The 14,971-nt window shown below is 45.7% G+C and overlaps 1 protein-coding gene across 2 annotated transcripts in view; it reads left to right on the top strand.

The window, feature by feature from the left end:
* Positions 1-14,971, top strand: part of PROSER2 (proline and serine rich 2) — a 49,507-nt gene that overhangs the window by 21,289 nt on the left and 13,247 nt on the right. The gene's annotated exons all lie outside the window — the stretch shown is intronic.

Here is a 14,971-nt window from a genome sequence, read left to right as displayed (position 1 = left end):
ATATTTGGACAGTGACACAATTTTCGCGAGTTGGGCTCTGCATGCCACCACATTGGATTTGAAATGAAATCTCTACAACAGAATTCAAGTGCAGATTGTAACGTTTAATTTGAAGGTTTGAACAAAAATATCTGATAGAAATTGTAGGAATTGTACACATTTCTTTACAAACACTCCACATTTTAGGAGGTCAAAAGTAATTGGACAAATAAACCAAACCCAAACAAAATATTTTTATTTTCAATATTTTGTTGCGAATCCTTTGGAGGCAATCACTGCCTTAAGTCTGGAACCCATGGACATCACCAAACGCTGGGTTTCCTCCTTCTTAATGCTTTGCCAGGCCTTTACAGCTGCAGCCTTCAGGTCTTGCTTGTTTGTGGGTCTTTCCGTCTTAAGTCTGGATTTGAGCAAGTGAAATGCATGCTCAATCGGGTTAAGATCTGGTGATTGACTTGGCCATTGCAGAATGTTCCACTTTTTTGCACTCATTAACTCCTGGGTAGCTTTGGCTGTATGCTTGGGGTCATTGTCCATCTGTACTATGAAGCGCCGTCCGATCAACTTTGCGGCATTTGGCTGAATCTGGGCTGAAAGCATATCCCGGTACACTTCAGAATTCATCCGGCTACTCTTGTCTGCTGTTATGTCATCAATAAACACAAGTGACCCAGTGCCATTGAAAGCCATGCATGCCCATGCCATCAAGTTGCCTCCACCATGTTTTACAGAGGATGTGGTATGCCTTGGATCATGTGCCGTTCCCTTTCTTCTCCAAACTTTTTTCTTCCCATCATTCTGGTACAGGTTGATCTTTGTCTCATCTGTCCATAGAATACTTTTCCAGAACTGAGCTGGCTTCATGAGGTGTTTTTCAGCAAATTTAACTCTGGCCTGTCTATTTTTGGAATTGATGAATGGTTTGCATCTAGATGTGAACCCTTTGTATTTACTTTCATGGAGTCTTCTCTTTACTGTTGACTTAGAGACAGATACACCTACTTCACTGAGAGTGTTCTGGACTTCAGTTGATGTTGTGAACGGGTTCTTCTTCACCAAAGAAAGTATGCGGCGATCATTCACCACTGTTGTCATCCGTGGACGCCCAGGCCTTTTTGAGTTCCCAAGCTCACCAGTCAATTCCTTTTTTCTCAGAATGTACCCGACTGTTGATTTTGCTACTCCAAGCATGTCTGCTATCTCTCTGATGGATTTTTTCTTTTTTTTCAGCCTCAGGATGTTCTGCTTCACCTCAATTGAGAGTTCCTTAGACCGCATGTTGTCTGGTCACAGCAACAGCTTCCAAATGCAAAACCACACACCTGTAATCAACCCCAGACCTTTTAACTACTTCATTGATTACAGGTTAACGAGGGAGACGCTTTCAGAGTTAATTGTAGCCCTTAGAGTCCCTTGTCCAATTACTTTTGGTCCCTTGAAAAAGAGGAGGCTATGCATTACAGAGCTATGATTCCTAAACCCTTTCTCCGATTTTGATGTGAAAACTCTCATATTGCAGCTGGGAGTGTGCACTTTCAGCCCATATTATATATATAATTGTATTTCTGAACATGTTTTTGTAAACAGCTAAAATAACAAAACTTGTGTCACTGTCCAAATATTTCTGGACCTAACTGTATATATATATATATATATATACACAGTTAGGTCCAGAAATATTTGGACAGTGACACAAGTTTTGTTATTTTAGCTGTTTACAAAAACATGTTCAGAAATACAATTATATATATAATATGGGCTGAAAGTGCACACTCCCAGCTGCAATATGAGAGTTTTCACATCCAAATCGGAGAAAGGGTTTAGGAATCATAGCTCTGTAATGCATAGCCTCCTCTTTTTCAAGGGACCAAAAGTAATTGGACAAGGGACTCTAAGGGCTGCAATTAACTCTGAAGGCGTCTCCCTCGTTAACCTGTAATCAATTAAGTAGTTAAAAGGTCTGAGGTTGATTACAGGTGTGTGGTTTTGCATTTGGAAGCTGTTGCTGTGACCAGACAACATGCGGTCTAAGGAACTCTCAATTGAGGTGAAGCAGAACATCCTGAGGCTGAAAAAAAAGAAAAAATCAATCAGAGAGATAGCAGACATGCTTGGAGTAGCAAAATCAACAGTTGGGTACATTCTGAGAAAAAAGGAATTGACTGGTGAGCTTGGGAACTCAAAAAGGCCTGGGCGTCCACGGATGACAACAGTGGTGGATGATCGCCGCATACTTTCTTTGGTGAAGAAGAACCCGTTCACAACATCAACTGAAGTCCAGAACACTCTCAGTGAAGTAGGTGTATCTGTCTCTAAGTCAACAGTAAAGAGAAGACTCCATGAAAGTAAATACAAAGGGTTCACATCTAGATGCAAACCATTCATCAATTCCAAAAATAGACAGGCCAGAGTTAAATTTGCTGAAGAACACCTCATGAAGCCAGCTCAGTTCTGGAAAAGTATTCTATGGACAGATGAGACAAAGATCAACCTGTAACAGAATGATGGGAAGAAAAAAGTTTGGAGAAGAAAGGGAACGGCACATGATCCAAGGCACACCACATCCTCTGTAAAACATGGTGGAGGCAACGTGATGGCATGGGCATGCATGGCTTTCAATGGCACTGGGTCACTTGTGTTTATTGATGGCATAACAGCAGACAAGAGTAGCCGGATGAATTCTGAAGTGTACCAGGATATACTTTTCAGCCCAGATTCAGCCAAATGCCGCAAAGTTGATCGGACGGCGCTTCATAGTACAGATGGACAATGACCCCAAGCATACAGCCAAAGCTACCCAGGAGTTCATGAGTGCAAAAAAGTGGAACATTCTACAATGGCCAAGTCAATCACCGGATCTTAACCCAATTGAGCATGCATTTCACTTGCTCAAATCCAGACTTAAGACGGAAAGACCCACAAACAAGCAAGACCTGAAGGCTGCGGCTGTAAAGGCCTGGCAAAGCATTAAGAAGGAGGAAACCCAGCGTTTGGTGATGTCCATGGGTTCCAGACTTAAGGCAGTGATTGCCTCCAAAGGATTCGCAACAAAATATTGAAAATAAAAATATTTTGTTTGGGTTTGGTTTATTTGTCCAATTACTTTTGACCTCCTAAAATGTGGAGTGTTTGTAAAGAAATGTGTACAATTCCTACAATTTCTATCAGATATTTTTGTTCAAACCTTCAAATTAAACGTTACAATCTGCACTTGAATTGTGTTGTAGAGGTTTCATTTCAAATCCAATCTGGTGGCATGCAGAGCCCAACTCGCGAAAATTGTGTCACTGTCCAAATATTTCTGGACCTAACTGTATATATATATATATATATATATATATATATATATATATATATATATATATATATATATATATAAAAAATATCTATAGACTATTCTCTATACAAGAAAAAAAGAAAAAATAGGGCCCACACACCAATACGCTATGTGGCTGGATAATATACAAAGATATACATACACAATGCATCAGCACATCTGAACTGGGGAACTGAAAGGAAACCGGTATAGCTCGCAATTAATAGCTTCTTGTTTACAATCAGAGGCAGAAAACCTCTCCTGAGATACATGGAGGTACATGGCTATTTCTGCAGCATGAGCCCCCTCTCTTGTAAAAAGCCTTTAGCAAAAAGCTATGGACTCATCAAGACTTTTGAATATTTAAAAAATCATGTTTCTATTCAAGGATAAAAGCAAGCAATATAGGAAAGTTGTATATATTGTCATCATTCAATGAATACTGTTTATTTACGAAAATCTCTTTAAAAAGTAACTAACTTTTGATTAATTTTCTTATATTACACCAGGTTAGATCCTGGTGGAGAGAAGAACTTCTATCCCACTAAGTGCAAATTGAACCATCCCACATTAACTCCACTAATCTGAGAGCCTTGTTGTATGCTTCATTATTCTCGTCACCAATATACTGCTCCACTCAGACCTCCACGCAGGGCCGGATTATAGGCGGGGCAGGCGGGGCTCCAGCCCAGGGGCCCCCACCAAAAGAGCTTCTAAGGGGGCCCCCACCACCAGGGCCATACTTGTCAGCATTTTTTTTTTCTTCACACCCTCTCCCCCTCCGTAAAGACTGTCTAATAAATCAGCTGTGTTGTCGGAGGGGGGGGGGGGGCGGTGCACCAGCATTTATTTGCATCTGCGTCTTTAAGACGCAAAAACAAACTGCGGGCACAGGACGCTGAATGACCCCGGAAGTACCAGCACTTGCACTTCCGGGGTCAGAGGTGTGCCAATGAGCTCCCTGCTAAGTGCTGCGGCCGTCATGGGCGTACCCAGCGAGGGGCGGGGGGCACCTGCCCCCCCCTAGAAGCAGGGGCACGGTGTAATGGGCCGCTGTATGTGCAGCCACGCTCATCCGCAGTGTGTGTATGCAGGCCCGACACACTAGCTGCAGCAGGAGGCAGCGCTGTGCTGTGCAGGCTCTGCTGTGTGCCTGGCATGCACACAATGCAGAGGAGCGCAGCGGAGCCGGAGTCGGTGCTCACAGCTTCCTCCTTCTTCCTATTCAAATGTATTTGCGTCTTTCAGACGTAAATACATTTGAACAGCGCGCCGGGACTGGGCCCCGCCCCCGACGTGCAGCAACGTGATGAGATCAGCACCTTGCTGACGTCATCACAGTGCTGCAGGCGCCGGCACACAGGGGACATCAGATGATAAGCGCTCCATGAAGGAGCCGAAGAGACAGGTTTAATTAATGATGTTGAGTGGGGAGGGGCTGAGGACACATAACGGGGAACATCTGTGAAGGAAGTGGAACACAGCTTTGTGACAGGCAGAGGGGGAGTACTGTATTCCGAGGGAGGGAGGCAGGAGTGTGTAGGGATGGGGCAGTGTGATTTGTGTGTGTAGGGGGTGATGAGGGTTGCATTGTATTGTGTGTGGGGGGAGGGGTAATGGGGGGGTGCATTGTGTGTGTGTGTGTGTAGAGGTGATGGGGGGTGCATTGTGTGTGTGTGTGGGGGGGTGATGGGGGGATGCATTGTGTGTGTAGGGGGTGATGGGGAGATGCATTGTGTGTGTAGGGGGTGATGGGGAGATGCATTGTGTGTGTAGGGGGTGATGGGGAGATGCATTGTGTGTGTGTGTAGGGGGTGATGTGTGTGTGTAGGGGGTGATGGGTGGGTGCATTGTATGTGTGTTTTGTTTGGGGGGAGTAATGGGGGGTGCATTGTATTTGTGTGTGTGTGTAGGGAGGAATGGTGGGTGCATTGTATTTGAGTGTGTGTGTGTGTGTGTGTGTGTGTGTGTAGGGGGTGATGGGGGGTGCATTGTGTGTGTGTGTGTGTGTGTTTGTAGGTGGTGATGGGTGCATTGTGTGTGTAGGGGGTGATGGGGGGTGCATTGTGTGTGTTTGTAGGGGGTGATGGGGGGTGCATTGTGTGTGTGTGTGTGTAGGGTGTGATGGGGGATGCATTGTGTGTGTGTGTGTGTGTGTGTGTGTAGGGGGTGATGGGGGGGTGCATTGTGTGTGTGTAGAGGTAAAGGGGGGTGCACTGTGTGTGTGTAGGGGGTGATGGGGGGTGCATTGTGTGTGTGTGTGTGTAGGGGTAAAGGGGGGTGCATTGTGTGTGTGTAGGGGGTGATGGGGTGTGTGTGTGTGTGTGTGTGTGTAGGCGGTAAAGGGGGGTGCATTGTGTGTGTGTGTGTGTGTAGGGGGTGATGGGTGGGTGCATTGTGTGTGTCAGAGATGTGTGTGTCAGAGCTGTGTGTGTGTGTGTCAGAGCTGTGTGTGTCAGAGCTGTGTGTGTCAGAGCGTGTGTGTGTGTATGTGTGTCACAGCTGTGTGTGTGTGTGTCAGAGCTGTGTGTGTGTATGTGTGTCAGAGCTGTGCGTGTGTATGTGTGTCAGAGCTGTGTGTGTGTGTATGTGTGTCAGAGCTGTGTGTGTGTGTGTGTGTCAGAGCTGTGTGTGTGTGTGTGTGTCAGAGCTGTGTGTGTGTGTCAGAGCTGTGTGTGTGTGTGTGTGTGTGTGTGTCAGAGCTGTGTGTGTAAGAAGCAGTCTGTGCAGCCCCCCAGAACTATATGGGTCCCCCAGAGCGCTATGTCACCCATCCCTGTAATGAGTACACCACCAGAGCTGTTTGCCACTCCAGTAACGTATATGCCCCCTACAACTCTTGTAATGTATATATTGTAGCCCCCAGCCCCTCCTGTGATGTATATACAGCAGTGCTGTCCATGTGCAGTCATGTCTGTTAGTGACAGCCATCGTGAAACACAGCCACATGTCCTAAAGGAGCTGGACGGAAACAAGCGGGAGAGGTGAGTGAGGCTGCTGGCGACTTCCCCATATTAATACCTGTAAAGGCTCATGTGCACGTAACTGCTGAATATTCTGCAGCGATTTGACAGCACATGTGCGCATCAAATCGCTGCAGAAACACTGCATAATGGATGCAGTTTTTCTTTACAAAAAATGCCGATTTCATGCGCTCTGGCTGCTGCCCCCACCATAGACAGAGGGGAGCTGCATCCATAGCGCACGGAATAATTGACATGCTCATTTTATGAACTCACAGATTTGGGTCAACATTTTAGCATCCAAATCGCTGCGTTCATAAAAGCAACGTGCGCACGTGTCATGCACAATCTACATAGATCGTGCTGGGGACGCAGGACGCATGCATTTACACTGCAGTGCTATACGCAGCATAAATGTGTGGGGCCCCGAGGCTCGGTGTCGGTGCAGCGGTGCATTACCTTCAGGGACTCCACGCGGCTGGATCTCGTCACAGGTAGGAAATCCTCTATTTTGATTGTCGTGACGCCACTCTCAGAATTGCGGTCAGTGGGGACCGCCACTGCAGGTTAGGGGTGCCTGGGGCTGATAGTAGGTGCAGTCAGTTGTAATACCCTCCTGAGAGTGAGGCATGCCCCAGGGTCCCGTGTAGGTGTGTGGAACTACAAGTCGCAGAATGACTCACACGCACAAGCAGGATGTCTTTCAGGGATTTTACTCACTGATGGTGGCAGGGTGAGTAACCCGGGCGTAGCTGGGATGAACCAGGCTGGAACCAGGTGTCCTTCAGGCTGACTTATGAGGGTGGCTACCAACTCGCCTTCCTTAGCCCGTTGTGTTTTGGGGTAACCCCTGCTTGAAGCCCTGCTGGGGTCGCCCAGGGAAGTTGCTGGTGCCTCTCTCCCCTTCTTTTTGGCCCGTTTGCTTGTAGCCTGGACCAGGTCACTCCGGCTGCTTGCCTCCTGTGAGCTATGGGCCCCTCACTTTGGCTACGTGGCTGCGGACTCTGTGGTGTTGTCTTGGGGGTGTAAAGTGCCCCCTCATGCAGGTTTGGCAAAGGAAAGGTGAATCTATCCCTGCACTGGGACCTGCTACCCGTTTGGGCCTGGTATCTCCCTGACAGTCTCCTTACTTTCCACTCCGTTGCTCTCTCTTTAGCTGTGTGTGGATTTCGGGCAGCACTCCCAGGTGACCGTTCTCCCCCGTCGGTAGTCACTGCGCGTACGTTGTCAGAATTGTGTAGAGCTACAGGGTCTGCTTCTGCCCTCCCTGAACTTCACCACTCAACTGTCCTCGGCTCACTCTTCCCTCCTCTCCTGTTCTTGCCTACGTCACCTAGCAACCAGGCTCTCTACCACACCCCTCGAGTGGAGATGGAGGCTTCGCCCCCTCCTGGGATCCCCAGGGGTCCTCTCAAAGGTAAATGTGTGAGACCTGATCACTATGCGCCTGTGTAGTCACACCTCGGTCAGCCTTCTGGATTACCTGTTTTGTACTGTCCCCAGCATGGGTGCAGTACTCAGTGGTGCCTGACCAGGTCAGGGGCGCCACAAATGCAAGGAATTACGCAACGTGCGCACGAGCCCTAATGCGTCTGTGTCTGCATGTATGTCAGTGTATATGACTGTGCATATATTTGTCTGTTTATATGTATTTTTCTGAATTTGTCTTCAAATATGTACATATACGTATGCCTGTATGTGTGTGTGCAAGTCTGTGTGTGGATGGGGTCCACTGAGACTCTTTCACCCGGAGGCCACAAAGACCTGGAGCCGGCCCGGGCTGCCTTAACATTGGGATCAATAAACAATATGTGAGTAAGGTTCTGTACGCACGTTGTGTATTTGCATGCAGTTACGCTGCGATCTGCACCGCAGCGTAACTGCATGCGTCCTGCGTCCCCAGCACAATCTATGAAGATTATGCAGGAGCCGTGCACACGTGGTGTATTAGAGTGTAGCGATTCGGCTGCTGCCTGAAGCGCTGCTTTCTAAGAAGTGACATGTCACTTCTTTCATGTGCTTTGGATGCAGCCCCTGCTCTGTCTATGGGAGGGGCTGCACTCAGAGCGCATGAAATTGGCTTTTCATTACGGACTCTTTCTGTAGCGATTTGAAGCGCACGTGTGCTGTTCAAATTGCTGCAGAAATTTCTGCAGAGACAAACGCAACGTGCGCCCATAGCCTAACTCTACTTTCTGTGTATAAGTGACGGATGTGAGTGATCCTGGACTGTATCTGTATTGTAGTACTGTAAATCTGAATGTGGCAGAAACAGGATAAGATAAATGTTCATTGGATTTATATCTAAATGCTACGGTTCGCACTCTACTGCTATGGCTAAAAATGTTAACGTTATGGAGCCCCCACCAGATTTTCTGCCCAGGGGCCCCCACCAACCTTAATCCGGCCCTGCCTCCACGAATCAAACGATGTCCAGTTGGAAGGCCTTTCATAGGAAGAGCATCTCACCGAGCATTTCATTCATTTCTGTGGCCCCCAATAGAGACACTAGAATGTTTAATTCAGGACATAGACTTAAAACTTTAAAAAAAGAGGGGCATTGCAAATGTAAACTCATTAATGAAGAACTCTAATCTTCAGATCTTCACCATAAAATTGTTTCACCCAACAGTGAATTATTTAAATAGCTCCACATTCAATACTATCTACAGTCTTCATCCTTCCTCCAAACTAAACTTAATAGCAGCCTAACTCAGACAATGTCCGACACAACCCTATCAACAAAAGGCCTGAAACCAATATACTCCAGTCAGGGTTGGACTGGGGTATGAGGGGCCTACCAGGGAAATTGCCTCTAGGGGCCCGCACTATAACTACCATAAACATTTTTATTACTTGATCATTTTCGGCTTTTCTCAGTATAACATGCGCCTTTTAGCAAACTATACAGTGCACAAAAGAGAACTGTAGTGTGCCCTGCATATATCACATCTTCTTTAGTGTAGTTAGTAACGGAATCTGTGATTTACAGTCAGTCGCAGTTTTTCTTACACACGGACATTCCTTGTCCTAGGAAAACTACCGAATCCATCAGCCAAATAATATTCAAAGAGAAGCAAAACCGTGTCCAGCACCTTCACTTGGAAAAGTTTACTAACGTTAATCCCCCGCTGCCCCCATCTATTCACCATACAGGGAAATCCCCTATAAGAGTCAGTATGTGGAGGTGTGCAGCATTACCACTCCAGTACCCTCTTCCATTTGGAGACTGGTGAATTCTCTTCTCTTTCCATCTTCAGACATTTACATAATTATCAGGTAATGATCGGCCCCAGTGTCTGTACTAGATGTGAAAAGTAGAATTGAGTGGACTGTCAATAATCCGGGTCCGGCGGATCACCGGCGGGTTGACAAAGAAGTCCGGATCCGATCCGGAATCCGGCCCCATATATGTCAATGGAGAGCGGAATCCGGGACGAGAGAGAGAAAGACACTAACTGGGAATGAGAGAGAGAGACAGACTGACAGGGAATGAGAGAGAGAGACAGACTGACAGGGAATAAGAGAGAGAGACAGACTGACTGGGAATGAGAGAGACAGACTGACTGGGAATGAGAGAGAGAGAGAGAGACAGACTGACTGGGAATGAAAGAGAGAGACAGACTGACTGGGAATGAAAGAGAGAGACAGACTGACTGGGAATGAGAGAGAGAGAGACACAGACTGACAGGGAATGAGAGAGAGAGACACACAGACTGACAGGGAATGAGAGAGAGAGAGAGACACAGACTCACAGGGAATGAGAGAGACAGAGAATTAGGCTAGGTTCACATTTCCATTGTTTATGATCAATCACAATCCACCGCTCTGATAAACAACGCAATCCGTTTGGCGGATTCCGTTGTTTCCCATAGACTTGTATTTATATTGAGGCCCCTCCTGTACTACCATCACATATAGAGGCCCCCTGAAGAGTAATTACATATATCCTAAGATAATAACACTGACACTGGGGGTACAGGATACTGACACTGACACTGGGGGTACAGGATACTGACACTCGGGGTACAGGATAATGACACAGACACTTAAGCTGGTGTCACACTAAATGACAACGACGTCGCTGCAACGTCACCATATTCTGTGACGTTGCAGCGACCTCAACAGCGACGTCGCTGTGTGTGACACATAGCAACGATCAGACCCCTGCTGCGAAATCGTTGCTCGCTCCTGAATGCTCCAGGTCATTTTTTGATTGCTGCTATCCCGCTGCGCCATGCTGATAAGCTGATAATCCTTGTGTTTGACACCGCAGCAGGGACGCTACGCTACGTCTGAAACCACACAACGACCGTCGACGTCGCTATGATCGCTGCTCCGTCGCTGCTTTTTATAACATGTTTGACAGCTTACTAACGATCATCTATGGTCGCTGCTACATCACAGAATATGGTGATGTTGCAGCGACGTCGTTGTCGTTATGCGTGACCCCAGCTTAAGGATACAGGATAATGACACTGATCCTAGGGATACAGGATAATGACACTGACACTGGGAGTACAGGATAATGACACTGACACTGGGAGCACTGGATAATGACACTAATACTGGGAGTACAGGATAATGACACTGACACTGGGAGTACAGGATAATAGCACTCGGGATACAGGATAATGGCACTGACACTGAAAGTACAGGATAATGACACTGACACTAGGGGTACAGGATAATGACACTGACATTAGGGGTGCAGGATAATGACACTGACACTCGGGGTACAGGATAATGACACTGACACTCGGGGTCCAGGATAATGACACTGACACTCGGGGTCCAGGATAATAACACTGACACTCAGGGTAGAGGATAATGACACTGGGAGGACAGGATAATGACACTGACACTAGGGGCACAGGAAATGACACTGATACTCGAGGTACAGGATACTGACACTGGGGTACAGGATAATGACACTGGGAGAACATCATAATGACACTGACACTAGAGGTACAGGATAATGACACTGACACTGCGGGTACAGGATGATGACACTGACACTGGGGGTATAGGATAATGACGCTGACACTGGGGTACAGGATAATAACGCTGACACTGGGGTACAGGATAATAACACTGACACTGGGAGTACTGGATACTGACACTAGGGGTACAGGATAATGGTACTGACACTGGGGGTGCAGGATAATAACACTGACACTGGGAGTACAGGATAATAAAACTGACACTGGGGGTACTGGATACTGACATTGAGACTAGGGGTACAGGATAATGGCACTGACACTGGGGGTGCAGGATAATAACACTGACACTGGGAGTACAGGATAATAAAACTGACACTGGGGGTACTGGATACTGACATTGAGACTAGGGGTACAGGATAATGGCACTGACACTAGGTGTACAGGATAATGACACTGGGGGTACAAGATAATGACTCTGACACTGGGGGTACTGGATAATAACACTTACACTGGATATCAGGGAATGGGAAGGCTTGGAACTGGGGAGCTGAGGACAAGATGGATATCAGAACATAGAAAGGCTGGGTAATGAGGAAAAAAGCCTCTCTCAGCTCAGCACCCAGCTTTCCCAATCCCATCCCATGCTCTGACTGCTGCTATTCCTCTTTCCCTAATCCCTACTGATATATGGTTACTGTGTGGACTTCACTCACATCACGTAGCAGGGACTGGTGCACACACTCTGCACCCCCAAATCACACACCTAGCACCCTCATGTCCTGCATATCTCAGATAGACTGGCTGTACCCCAAATTACCCCTCTCTCAAACACATTGAAACCCCATATACCACACACACAATATCCCTTAACATCCCTCTGTCACAGTCTGGACCCCTGATATGCCATTCACCCTGCACTTCCCATCATCCCTCATTACCGGGCACATCTTCCTCGGTATCTCCTGCCCGGCTCCTCCCACACGGTGACATGGGCATGACATCACCGTAGGTCCTGGCTGCTAGACCATTAGGATGCATCTTCTTCTTCTCGGAAGGAGATTTTTGTTCTGTCCCTGCCGCGCTCGCTGCTCATGAGCTCCGGGCGCCCCTCCAGGTCAGGACCGCCCCCTCTGCCCCCCCTGTAGCTACTGGCGCTGTCATAATCTGACTGCTGCCTGCATACAGTATTATCACCTGCAGCGGCGGCCTGATGGTCTAAAGAGCCGCGGCCACAGGTCATTTTAATACACCCAGCGGGGGCCCCTGCAGGCTGCCGGAGACAGCTTAGTTTGAAAACAAGGTCGGAGCCTACCGGGGGTTTCCTCGCTACCCCGACACGCTAGACCGACGCTGACTCTAATCCAGATTTAGTAAAAGAAACATGTTTGTCAAGTCATCTCCTTTCACATGGTGGGAAGGGGAGTTGAAAAGAACATTTTCACCTATAGAATAGACCTGCACATTACTCTTTACCAATAAAACTTTCACTTGTAGTGCCCATGTAAAAGCTTATATGAAAACTCTCTTAAGGTGGTATTGCACTCCCTCAAAACTTAACCTCATGTTTCATGGTACTTTGCAGTTATGGCAGCGTGACTGCGGAAGCAAAGGCACTCCATTAGGCTATGTTCACACAGGGCTTTTTTTGGTAGTTTTTTTTCCTGACCAAAGCCTGATCTTGTGGCAGGAAATGTCCTGTGAGTCATCTGCGTTTTTGGTGCGTTTTGCTGTAGATTTAGTGCGGATTTGCTGTTTTTTTCTACAAAAAAACGCAGCAAACCTGCAGCAAAGAATTGACATGCTCATTCTTTAAAAACCTGACCAAAAACGCAGGTATTTGACAAAACAGTCAGGAAAAAAACCTGATGTGTTTTTTTTGTTTGTGCATGAGATTTCAGAAATCATATAGACTGTGCTGGGACTGTAAAAAGCAGCTTTTTATTAGCATGGATTTGCAAATCTGTAGCTAAAAAACGCAGCAAAAACTTACCAAAAAAGCCCTGTGTGAACTTAGCCTTACACATCCTTTGGGACTGTCCAGAGATAAAAATATATTTTATATATATACATATATATATATACATATATATATATATATACATTTTTCATCTGAAGGAAAAAAGTAAAGTAAAAAGAAAAAGTAAACCCTTCACCATCTCTAGCATTACTGCTATTGAACATACACACACTTCCTAAAAGGCGGAGCGTAATAGTTGCTCATATTCTACTTGGCACAAAAATAGCTATCACCAGATTATGGAAGAAATCCAACATCCCAAAAATAGAAGACATTATCTTGGACATAAATGCCACGTGCTATTATGAAAAATTGAACGCTCGTAAAGCAACAGAGTAAACACCTTTTCATATGATTAGCACCTTTGGTGACACCACCCTAAGAACAAGGTTCCCTTGTAACACCTGAGCTCAGAATCTTAAATCACAGCTTCTGATGATATGGCAGTGTAATCCCGGGCACTGGTACTGTTAACATTAGCTACCTCATTAGCTTGTTGTTTATGTCTGTTATTGTTTTATTTACGTACCTATTCTTGTGTCCTCATAGAGACTTATTTATTACTAGCGTCTCAAGAGATTCGGCGTGTTATGTTTTTCCGTTTTCTATGAGAACTAATCTATGTAGAGTTGCACAATGTAAAATGTTAAAACCAAATAAAAAATTGATTTAAAAAAAAAAAAAAAAAAAGTGATAACAAGTATGGCAGTGATATGGTAAATATGATTATATTACAGGTAGTGAACTTATTCATGTCTGAAAATAAGCCATGATGTCCAGGTTGGACGTGCAAAACTAACCTTAAGGCCCTGTGCGCACTGGGAAATAACTTTTTCTTAAGAAAAATCTGCTCCCTCTGGCAAAATACCGCACCCGCGTTAAAATCCGCGGTAATACACGCACCTGCGGTTTGCCATGTTTTTTCCTCGGGTTGTTCCCTGCAGTTTTTTACCATTATCTATGGCAAAAACTGCAGGTACCTGCGGAAAAGAAGTGACATGCTCAATCTTTTTGCTGAAGAAATTCTGCAGCAAAAACCTGTTGGTAAAAAAACGCAATGTGTGCACAGCATTTTTTTTTCCCATAGGTTTTACTGGGGAAAGACTGCAGCAAGGTTATGAACATTTTCTGCAGCATTTCTGCTTCAAAAACCGTGGCAAAAAAGGCAGCGTGCGCACAGGGCCAAAAGCATTACTTCACGAGTAAAAAAACGTGCAACACAATGGGCATCCTCCCTCTTTCGAGCATGCAGTAATGAAGCCTATTGAGCTTCACTTCTGAGAGGTTCTTCTGTACTGTATACTATGGTCTAATATGAAAACGCTATATTTGCTCCGAGATCTTATAAGATGTAAAGTAAGTTCAGAGGAAAATACTTTTTGTGTGGAAAAATGATTATTTTCTTTGAACCTAAAGGTATGTTCACACAACATTTTTTTCAGGCATATTAAGAGCAGGTCCATTACCAACGCCTGAAAAAGCGCTCAGAAAACACTCAAGAGACTAAACAGATTTTTTTCTACTAAAGCTATAAAGATATCTAGCCTAATAAGTTTCCCAAAATGTGCAACTTTATTTATTTACATATTAATCTCATTATTAAAAAAGTCAATAAAAATAGAGGATCATACTGAAATGAAGACAGTTAGGTGCGTACATGATTAAAGGCTAATATGTCACCACTTTGACCTTTTTAAACTGTTAGTATGGCCATAGAGGTTATAGAATGCTG

Source organism: Anomaloglossus baeobatrachus, chromosome 4, assembly GCF_048569485.1.
Source record: "Anomaloglossus baeobatrachus isolate aAnoBae1 chromosome 4, aAnoBae1.hap1, whole genome shotgun sequence".
NCBI lineage: Eukaryota > Metazoa > Chordata > Amphibia > Anura > Aromobatidae > Anomaloglossus > Anomaloglossus baeobatrachus.
The sequence above is the reverse complement of the archived record's forward strand: the minus strand, read 5'-3'. Positions and strand labels throughout refer to the sequence as shown.